The following is a 12179-nucleotide window of genomic DNA, read 5'->3' as shown; positions in this document are numbered from 1 at the left end:
TAGTTGTCTTTCTCCGATTGACTTATTTCGCTAAGCATGATACCCTCTAGTTCCATCCACGTCGTCGCAAATGGCAAGATTTCATTTCTTTTGATGGCTGCATAGTATTCCATTATGTATAAGTGACTCTTAATCTCACAAAACAAACTGAGGGTTGATGGGGGGAGGGGGTTGGGAGAGGGGGTGGGGTTATGGATATTGGGGAGGGTATGTGCTATGGTGAGTGTTGTGAAGTGTGTAAACCTGGCGATTCGCAGACCTGTACCCCTGGGGATAAAAATATATGTTTATAAAGCTGTAAAAAAAAAAAAAGAAAAAAGAAAAAAGAAAAAAGAAAGGATGAATACCCAAGTTTTGTAGCAACATGGACGGGACTGGAAGAGATTATGCTGAGTGAAATAAGTCAAGCAGAGAGAGTCAATTATCATATGGTTTCACTTATTTGTGGAGCATAACAAATAGCATGGAGGACAAGGGGAGATGGAGAGGAGAAGGGAGTTGAGGGAAATTGGAAGGGGAGGTGAACCATGAGAGACTATGGACTCTGAAAAACGATCTGAGAATTTTGAAGGGGTGGGGGGTGGGAGGTTGGGGGCACCAGGTGGTGGGTATTGTAGAGGGCACGGATTGCATGGAGTACTGGGTGTGGTGCAAAAATAATGAATATTGTTATGCTGAAAAAATAAAAAATTAAAATTAAAAAATTAAAATTTAAAAAAAAAAAAAAACAGATTCCCTGCTCACCATCATTCCTTTGAACCTAACTTCTCCATTCTTGAGTTTTGTCCAGCCTAAACTACTAATTTTTTGGATTGTCAACCAGTATGCTTTAAGAAGGACCATGAGTGTTATATTCCCTGATTTAATTCATATTTGAGAATGTTGTCTGTTGCTTTTTCACTCACCTGATAGTTAGCTGGATGTAGTAGTATTCTTGGACCATATTTTCTTCTCCTCAGAACTTTTTAGAAATTACTCCAACGTTTGCTGTCATTGGGCATTGCTGTGGTGATGTATGAGGCCAAATTCATTCTCTCCCCCTTATAAATAAATCATCTTTTTAATTTTTTTTCAATGAAAAGTATAAATATTAATATTCAAATTAGGTGGGATAAGCAAAGATTATAAATTACCTCACAGCTGTTCAGAACAGATCATGCTACCATGTTGGTTAACAAAAAACCCTCTAACTTTTCTTAGTTTTTTGGATTTTGGAATTCAGCTTAGGGAGAGATTATGGACTTGAAATTCAGCTGTCAGTAATGTCTATTTTATTCCTTACTAATGTTTACAATTTTTTAATTAGTTCTATAAAGATATTGTTTGTCACCCCAACTTTTTACAAAATTATGAAACAATAGAATGAGATCTGTAATATCCTTTTTGATCTCATTCTGTTGTTTCATAATTTTTTCTTTTTTCTCTGTCTTATTAACTTACTATTCTTATTCAGTTCAGCATTATATGAAGCAATATTGAGGAATTACCTGAGTTATAATTTCTACTAGATTGGGTTTCTTTTTTCCTTATGCTCCATTGGTTATTTTCCCTTTTCTTTTCTCCTGTAGTACTTTTGCACTGTTGCTATGCTTCGTGTGCGTGTGTGTACGTGTGTGTGTGTGTGTGTGTGTGTGTGTGTGTGTGTGTCTGTGTGTCTGTGTTTTACCTTGCTTGTGTTAGCTAACTCTGCCCAGACATTTTAATGATTCTTACATATTGTGAATAATTGTGGAGGGTTTTTCCCTATGCTTCTCTAAGACCATGTTCTCACTCTCACTCTTGCTTTCTTTTTTTACTATATAAAAGCTTTATTGAGGGGCACCTGGGTGGCTCAGTGAGTTAAGCATCTGCCTTTTTTTTTTAATTAATTTTTTATTTTTTCAGCATAACAGTATTCATTATTTTTGCACCACACCCAGTGCTCCATGCAATCCGTGCCCTCTACAATACCCACCACCTGGTGCCCCCAACCTCCCACCCCCAACCCCTTCAAAATTCTCAGATCGTTTTTCAGAGTCCATAGTCTCTCATGGTTCACCTCCCCTTCCAATTTCCCTCAACTCCCTTCTCCTCTTCATCTCCCCTTGTCCTCCAAAGCATCTGCCTTTGGCTCAGGTCATGATCCCAGGGTCTTGGGATCTAGCCCTTCATTGGGGCTCAGCGAAGTGTCTGCTTCTCTCTCTCTCCCCCTGCCCCTCCCCATGCTCATGCTCTCTCTCTCTTAATAAATAAATACTATCTTTTGAATATATATACATAATATATATAAAATCTTTGTTGAGATATAATTTACATACCATAACATTAACCATTTAAAGTGCACTATTCAAAGTTCTTTGCATATTTATTGACTTGTGCAATGTTACCACAATCTATTTTAGAGCATTTCTACATTACCAAAATGGAACCCATACCAATCTAACAGTCATTCTCCCATTTTCCTTCAACCTGCTCCCAGCCCTAGGCAACAAATAATGTACTTTCTGTGTCTATAAATTTGCCTATTCTGAACATAAAAAATTCCATTTCATATAAATGGGACCATATAATATGAGGTCTTTTGTGGCTAGCTTCTTCCATTTAGCATAATGTTTTCAAGGTTCATCCACATTGTAGCATGTATCAGTACTTCATTTCACTTATTTATGCCCAATAATATCCCATTGTAGACAACATTAGAATGTTTCCACTTTGGGAGGCCATTATAATAATGCTGCTATGAACATTTAAGTGCATGTTTTGGTGTGGATCATGTTTCTCTTCTTTTTTTTTTTTTTAAAGATTTAATTTATTTATTTGACAGAGAGAGAGAGAGAGATCACAAGCAGCCAGAGAGGCAGGCGGGGGGGTGGGGGAAGTAGGCTCCCTGCCGAGCAGAGAGCCTGATGTGGGGCTCGATCCCAGGACTCTGGGATCATGACCTGAACTGAAGGCAGAGGCTTAACCCACTGAGCCATCCAGGTGCCCTTGTCATCTTTTCTCTTCTAAAGCTTGGCTCTAGCCTGGATATTTCATGTTTTATCCACTTTTTGTGGTCTGAGAAAACAGCAGCTGGCATGGAGCCGTATGCAAGAGAGAAGGGAAGCTCAGCTTGTGTTGTATGCAGACTAAGTCAGATTTCCTGGGCTCCATTTTATCTTCTGAGATTATTGACTGTTCTGTTTCTTGATTCACTCTAGCTTATGAGGACAACAAAAAAGGATATAATGCCTTTCATTAAGGAGATACCCCCAGATTTCAAACCTATCCCCCAATTAAGTGTGAACTTGGAGCTTTCCCTTCCAACAAGGAATGTCAGCTCTGTTGATTTTTTTCCATATTCATTCACAACTTCCCATCAGAGGATTTAAAAAGGGGAGGGGGATAATCTTCCTCTTCACTCCTTTCCAAAACCAAGAGTGTTTAATGAAATGTCTCAGGAATTTTTTGACTCATGAATGGGACTCCAGATCAGTAGGGTGAGATAGGAGCCAAGTTATAGTGCAGGTCTCCATTCTGTTCCAGAATCTTCTATTCCTTTTCTTGTGCAGACAAGTTTTGAAAATTTATTAAGTTGGGTTTGTCCTTTGGTCTATTCATGAATGTGTGTGTTTGTTACATCAATCAACTCTCCATAATTGAATATCCACAACATTCTCTCTTTAACACAATCCGATAAGAACGTTATCTCCACAGATATAACTATCTTCAAAGTTCAACATAACTGCCAAAATGTGAATCCAACTCCTTTTTATTTTTAGCAGCAACTGAAACAGTTGACCATTTCTTCCTCCTTAAAACACTTCCCTCTTTTTGACCAGTTGACGTAACAAGTCTCTGTTTTCTTCCCAGCTTCTTCTGTCCAACTTTAAAATGTTGGAGTGTCTAGGACTTGGTCAGAGTCCTTCTTTTTCTGTCTACCTTCTTCCCTCGAATAATATCACACATTCCTATGGCTTCAAAAACCATCTGTTTGCTGAGGAGTCCCAAAGGTAAAACTCCAGCAAAGATTTGTCTAAATTCCAGTCTGATATATCCAACTACATACACCACTACTGGATGTATAATAGGCATCTCAAATTTTACATATCCAAAACCAAACACTTCATTTTTCTCTTCATAATTCTGTTCTTCCTCCATTTTTTCTTGTTTCAGTTAATGGCACCATCACCTACCAAAATGCCTTGGCTAAAAACACAAAATACCTCTGAGTCATCTTTAATTTTCTCTTGCTTTCAGCATGCCTTCCAACACCTATTCCAAACTGCTACATCGTCATCTTATTTGTTCCACCTTTTCCTATAAGTGTTTCGAGAAAATATAAATTGTGCTTTTATGACCTCCAATACATACAACAGAAATTCCAAGCTAATGGCACGACTTATGTATATTCCAACACAGGCAATCTGTCCATACTTATTGGCAAAGCTGGTCCACACTACTTGCACAAAGAAAGCCCTATTTATCCATTCAATTAGTCTTTCCCTTCTCTAAGAAGTGGCTGGCATCCTAGTTCTTATCTACATAGGTTGTCTTGTTACCAAATAATCTAAAGGGTCTTCCTAGACATCTACCAGCCATATCATTTGGACTTTGTTCTCTTCTCTTTTTCTTTTTTTCAATTCTTAAACTGTTCTCCCTTTCAATTTTCAGAAGAATATCTGCAACCTTCAAAGTTATTTTCCCCCAGTTCTTTCCCTCAGACTGAGCAAAAGAAGAGCTGCTTTAAGAATTCTTTATCAGTTCAATAAAAAAAAAAAAAAGAATTCTTTATCAGTTCAAAATGCCTTCAGATTATTATGAAAATTCCTGACTGATCTGGAAGGACAACAGCTCAATAATGACCCAGTCTCAATGTATTGATCCAATCAAGTAATCCTCTAAGGAGGAACCATCACTATTACCTTATTTATATGAAAATTTTGTGCCACACCCTCCAAATTTCCTCAAAATTTTATGCTCCAACTTACCTCAAAATTCAAATTTACTTTTTAAAAATGTCTGGAAGTAGATGAGGAGCACCAAACAATATAAGGTGCCAATAAATAATTCTAACAAGATACATGAAACCTTTACAAAGAGAATTATAAAACTCTATCCATCATAACTACCCTGAGCTAACATGAACACTGGTTATTATTCCCTCACTGCTCCCACCACCACCCCTCACCACACCCTGGGATGGAGACCTGCCAAACATTCCTGCCTTGCATTCAACAAACATCTACCAGAGGTTTGGAAGAGGAGAGGGGGTGGCTATTACAGAAAGAAGAGAAATCTGAATATGAGGTCCTGGGAAAATTCTCCAGAAGCCAATGTGTGGAACCAATCTGAATCAACACACCAAATGATTTGAGATTTGAACTCTGGTGAGGACTACTACCCAGGTTGTGGATTGGTCTCCAGGTTACAGCCCAGTGTAGCTTCCCTGAAGAGCAACACAAGGTTTTGAAAAACTAAATTCATCTTGGAACCACAAACCACAGAAAGTGGGCCAGGATGTATGTTCTAAACCTAAACCTGCTAACTATCAGCTAAAATTAAAGATCTAAATAAGACCCAGAGTGTCATAACATTATACTTAAAATGTACAGGATACAGTCCAAAAATTTTGTCATACAAAGAACTAGGAAAATCTCAACTCAAATGAGAAAAGAAAATCAACAGATGCCAACACCAAGATGACATGAATGTTGGAATTATCTAACAAGAATTTTAAAGCAGCTCTCATAAAAATGTTCCAAGCGGCAAATGCAGTCACTCGTGAAGCAAATGGAAAAAGAGACAGTCTCAGCAAAGGACAGAACATACGAAGAACAAAATGCAAGTTGTAAAACTTAGAAACATAATTACTGAGAGGAAAAAACTCACTAGATGGGCCTGTGGTAGATAGACTAAAGCCCCACAGATGTCCATGTTCCAATCTCCAGAACCCGCGAATATGGGAAATTTTATAGCAAAGGGGAATGAAGTTTCCAGATGAAATTATAGTTGCTTTGAGATGATTCCCCTGAGATGGGAACGTTTCCCTACGTTATCTGGGTGGGCCCAATGGTTATCACGAGGATCTTTAGAAGTAGAAGTAGAAGAGGGAGGCAAAAGAGCCAGCCACACAGTCAAAAAAGAAGACATGATGGCCAAAGCAGAGCCTGGAGTGAAGTCATGGATGGTTCTGAAGGTGGAAGGGGCTAGAAGCCCAGAAATGCAGGCAGCCTCTAGAAGCTGGGAAATACACAGAAACAGTGTCCATTAGAGCCTTTGGAAAAGAACACAGCCCCAAACCACCTTGATTTTAGTCTGGTGAGATGCATGCTGGAGTTGGACCTTAAAAAAAATAATAATAAGATAATACATGTGTGTTGTCTTAAGCTGCTGACTTTGAGATAATTTGTATAGTAGCAATAGACAACTAATACAGATGGAAAGGAACAATATCATAAGTGCATCGGTTCCCTTCAAAACAATCTATAATTCAAAGTAATTTCATTCAGAATCCTGAAAAGGTTTTTCATGAAATTTGGCAGTCTAATTTTTAAAATGTATTTTAGAAGAATATAAGAATAACCCAGACAAAGCTAAAGAACAAAAATCGTCAGACTTTTCCTGTGAAGGGCCAGATAATACATATTGTAGGCTTTGTTGGCCACAGATGGCCTCTGTCATGTCTGCTGCTTTGATTTTGTTTATTATTTAATCCTTTATCAATACAAAAACCATTCTTAGCTCAAGGAGTATATAAAGACAGAGCACCAGCTGGATTTGGCCCGTGGGCCATAGTTTGCAGATCCCAGAATTAGAACAGTATGAATAAGCCTCATAATCATATTGAGAAAAAAAGTCGTAGACGAATATACATAGAGTAGAACTGCTCAAGATTGAGAAATGCAAAATAATACTATTCATACAAACATACACATCACCACATACATGGAAGTAAACACAAATGCTCAAAAATTAAGTAACAATCCCCAAATTCAGATCAATGGCTATTTCTGATGAGAAGATGGAATGGGAATGGGCACAGCACTTTAATAGTCTCCGTAATATTTATTTCTTATATTGGATTTTTAATTTGTGTTACTTAAGGTGTAATTTTGCATGCACCTGATACGTTTCATTTTATTCACACATTCTTCACAGAGTTTTGCCCTGCTGGACAGGGGATGACTCCTCCAGTTATTGTGGCACGAATGGATTTTCCTCGCTGGATGGAGTGTCCCAAGTTCATCCTTGTGGAGGGTTCTGCACGCATCTTCCAAATTACAGGTGTGGTCATGGGACACTTGGTTTTCTGGAACTGAGGAAAGCTTATGCAGCTCGTCATTGTATCTGTGACAAGGAAACTTAGCTTATCTTTCAATGACAGATGTCTAGAAATTTTCCAGAAGTCTGTGTTTAAAAAAAAAAAAGAAAGAAAAGAAAAGACCCAGGATCTCCATTGCTACCATCCCTCAACACACAGATCCACTTATCTCAATCACTTCAGGTTTCTGGGTTTTAGGAAATATGTCAAATACTCCAGTCCACGAAGAGGTCCCATTCTAGTGCCCAGTATCTTTGGCCACAGACCCACTATCTGAAGTTCTAGGAACCTCTGCTTCACATCTATTCATTTGTTTTCTCCAGACTTTGGAGTGAGGATCAGACTGTGGTGGAAACACAGAATGGAAAGAAAATATGAGACAGGATCTGACACAACCATTCCAAACCACAGCAGGTTAGGGGCTGGGAGGGAGATCCAGCCCAGGAGCAGGCACAACAAAGCAAGGTGCCCAAAGAAGAGCTGTGGGTCACGCAACAGGGGGCATTAAGATTTGCCAAAAGAGGGGCGCCTGGGTGGCTCAGTGGGTTAAGCCTCTGCCTTCGGCTCGGGTCATGATCTTGGGGACCTGGGATAGAACCCCACATCAGGCTCTCTGCTCAGCGGGGAGCCTGCTTCCCCTCTCTCTGCCTGCTTGTGGTCTCTGTCTGTCAAATAAATAAATAAAATCTTTAAAAAAAAAAAAAAAGTTTTGCCAGAAGAGACAGGCATATGCCCAGGAATCAGGTTACTAGCTGCACGGCTGGGTGTCAGAGGCAGTCATCTGCGGCCTTGCTCTAGGCCTGCAGGGTAGCGAGACACAAACCTAGGCTGAGTTCTGAGAAGCAGAGCACACAGGAGCCCAGGGACATCACAGGGTTCTGGGTCTGGAAAGCCAGCATATTAAATTCTGTGGGCTGAAGAGATGGAGCTGTTTAAATACTGCCCATCTGTTGTTTGAATCAGTCCAGAAACCAGGGGCAGAGCTAAGCCCAGTGGTGAATGGGAAGACTGGTCCAGCTCCTGGGATCCGGGGAAGGTCGTGGAAAGAGAAAGGAGGGAGCAGCGACTGTTCCTCTTGGGCTTAGGCTTGTCTATTTCCTCCTACCGCTCCCTCCTGTCCCCACCCAGGCATTAATTAATTATTTGTACTAACATCTGCAGCACATTTTTCAGATTCACTGCTGGCACAAAGAAAGCATCACAAAATAAAGTTATGTTATTGTATTTTTAAAATGGTGCATCTTGGTTTGAAAATTGCTTAAGTTTTGAAATGTCTCCCTATCCGGCATGATTAATGTGATACACAGAACGGAGCGGCAGAGTGAGCGGAGAATTAGTCAGCGCCAGTCCACCTAGAGGCATTTATCTCTGCTTTTTTTCCCTGGTGCCTGCACTGAGCCTGAGGGTAAGCTGACACTTTTTTTTTTCTTTTTTTAACAAATTAAGCCTCATTTTCTTTTTTGCGTGTGTGTTAAGAACCTTGAAGGGAATGAGCAATATCTGCAGCCTCCAATACCAGCTGCCATGGCAGGAAAGAAAGAGGTGACAATTTCCCGCAGATTCAGAATGATTGTTTTAATGGGGCTGTGGCGGAGGTAACAGGCACAAAGACCTTGCGCAGCCAGGAAAAAGCAGGCTCTCTCCTTCCCCAGCCTGGCGCTTACATGATGTAACATTTAGCTTCTGGCTGAAGGTGCATCTCTCCTCTGCTTTGATTTATTCCCACTTTTGCAAATCACAGAGGTAGGTTATGGGAGATGCATTTAGAGCTGCTGTTACAGTTCACAGAGGAGCAAGGCTGTTATTCCCACCAGAGAAAAATCCCACATGTGCCAGGGTGAGTGACCTAGAATAAAGGGAAAGAAAGAAAAAAAAAGAGAGAGAGAGAGAAATATGAGAACAGGAATGTAGATGTTACGCCGGGATGAAATTGTATTTACCCTGATTGAAAACTCTTTTATTATGAACATAATTTAGATCAGAATGGAAAAATAGAACTTGTGGGCTCCTTGCCTGGCCGGGAATGCCTCTCCTGTAATGTAAGTGCATATGTGATGACTGTGTTATTGTGTTTAGATATGAAAGCATTATGCTCCATCAAAGGAAATGAAAAATATCTTCAAGAGTTTGCTCAGTCAGCTCCTTTAGCAGAAAATGCTTGGAGGTGTGGAATAGTAACAGTGGCCGAAAACACAGAGTATCAAAAAACTATGCGGGCTTCTGCAGACGTCATCTATCGATCTGGAGGACTGAAATGCTGACCAGACCCTAGCATCCTCAAAAGAGTTCGTGCAGGGGTCTGGATTGTGATTCTGGCTTACACACTCCTTGAGCACAGATTATGCCCACAGCCACTGAGGTGGGTGAGATGTTGCATCAGACAGTGCTGCTGTCCGCAAGGACCTACCAGTCCAACTTGACAGGGAAAACCAATGTATCCTGAGAGACTATTAGCAATGCAAGGCGGGGGGGAATTTCAGATGAGTAGCTTCAATGATCCAAATTCAAAGGAAAATGTCCTAGCAATTTAGCCACTCTCTGCACAATGTGTATGTGTGTTTATATACCTATATTTATATATACACATTTCTATCAATATGTATGATTATGATGTCTATGTTTACATTTTTTCCTAACACAGTTAGGAAGACTCGGTTTCCTTTTTCCTAATCTAAGAGTTAGAATGTAAACAAACACAAAATTTAAATCGATGATACGGGTTTATAAAAAAAAATTCTGATTCTGCTCTTGTAAATTTCTATCAGATGAATTGGGAAAACCCAAATTAGTTCCCTGCCATTTTCGGCTTTTCTCACACCAGCTCACTGTGGGAACATGTATCACTTATAAAAGGCCAGTCCCCCCTCCCCCCAACCTGGGTTAAAAGCACTGCTGACAGGAGGCAGGGTGAGGAAGTGCTCAAGCACATAGAATCGGAGGTCAGATGTTGCAGCCAGATGCCAGTGAAAATGTGCAAAATAACCAGGGTTCTGAGGCTTAGATGATATAATGCAACACGGGGAGATCAGGCTATCACCCCCTTAGCCAGTAATCAATTTTAGTATCATTAAGTGAGACAACCAGAAATTAATGACACCCCAATACATTGCAAGATAAAATGCACAGCAAGGCCTATGAAGTATTCTTAACAAATGTTTAACCTCAATCTAAGCACAACTTTTAAGTACTGGAGATAGAAGAATAGGTTAAATGACACCATAAGGAAACAATTCAATAAATACAGATGAAGGACATCTATAAAGAGGACAACAGTCCTGGTCCCTTCAACAAGCCAATGTCAGGGTTTAGAGAAAAAATGAAAAAACAAAAAGGCAATGTTGGACTATTAAAAAAAAATGGAAGGGAGGACTATTCTAGATCAAAAGATATTTGAGAGATATAATCATTGTGACAATTTGATTCTGGCTTAAATAAATGAGCTATAGCAGACATTTATGGGGCAGAATTGGGGGAAATTTGAGTAGAGACTGAGTATAAGATGGTATTGGGGAACTATCATTAATTTAGTCAAGGATGCTGTTATGGTTATGTAAAAAAAAGTCCTGATTTTTGGAAGTGCATACTGAAATATTTAGAAGTGTATTATCATGATATTCGTGACTTAGTTTAAGTACTTACACTCCCCCCCCCCAAAAAAAAAACACAGATGCAGAAAAATATGAATAATTACTAAATGTGGATGATGGGGTTATGGATAGTTCTTATTTACAATATCTGCTTTTCTGTGTATACATTTTCATAATAAGAAAATTTTAAATGATGATATAATGTCTGTGAATTATTTAACAAAATTCCTGGCACATAGCAAATGCATATGAATATTAGCTTTTATCATGATTATTGTTTTTATTATTTCTGGGCTACTGCTGCTGCTACTGATGCCTGCCAGTATTACCACAAAGGCCGCTGCCTGCCAAAGGCCAGAGCATATGTTCAGTGTGGGCTGTTGTCCCCATTCCCTGCCTAAGCTGCTAACGCCAGTGTTGCTGGGGCCTATGGTGTCAATAACCAAGGTTTTTTTTGTTTTGTTTTTGTTTTTAAGCTTTTGGTCATGCTTAATGCAACCTCTTTCCCGGGACCTGGACCAGAGAAGAGCTTGACTCAGAAACTCAGCTCTGGATATACTGATGAGCGAGCTGTGTTGTAGTGGGGAGAGGGATGGAGGAGGGACGGCTCCTGACCTTGGCTTCATCTTCCCCACAAAGGGACAACAGTGAGAGGACACTCTTAGATACGGTCAACTCCTCACTCATTCTTCTCTAAGGGAGGATTGCTTTATCTTACTGGCAAACTTGGGAGAACACTGGGCGTGAACAGCTCAGCCCCTGCTGTGCAGGACATGGAATCTGGTATGCTTTCCACATGCCAAAGCCCTGTGCTCCAGTATCATCATCAAATTGGCCTTTTATCCTTCATCTGCTTATTCCATTATCTCCTTTGGTTTTGAACTTAGATGGAAGAAAAGGACGGTATTATGTGTCTGCCTCCTTGGACTTCAACTTCGTGGATTAAACATGTGAGCCTTTAATTTTCCTATCGAGATAAGTTCTTTCCTGAGTCCTTCACATAACGAGATCCATGTCCTGCCCCCAGAGTCATAGAGAAAAGCCCAGAAATTCCTGGATTTTAGGACAACACGCTTGTTTTGGGATATCCATTCTCTGCATTTAAATAAGCTCAATAGACTAGATATTACTAGATGTCAAACTTAACTTGGCAAAAGGTTTATGTAATTCTTATATTTAGGAAATTTTCAAGTGGGAAAGCATTCTGAATGAAGCTGAGTGAAATAGGAAATTGCCACCAGCTCTCCTGGCTATTCTAATTTTTCAAATTAAAAAGAAAAAGAGGACAAAGCTCCATATGTTACGAGCGT

Source organism: Lutra lutra, chromosome 6, assembly GCF_902655055.1.
Source record: "Lutra lutra chromosome 6, mLutLut1.2, whole genome shotgun sequence".
Lineage (NCBI taxonomy): Eukaryota > Metazoa > Chordata > Mammalia > Carnivora > Mustelidae > Lutra > Lutra lutra.
This window is presented reverse-complemented; position numbering follows the sequence as displayed.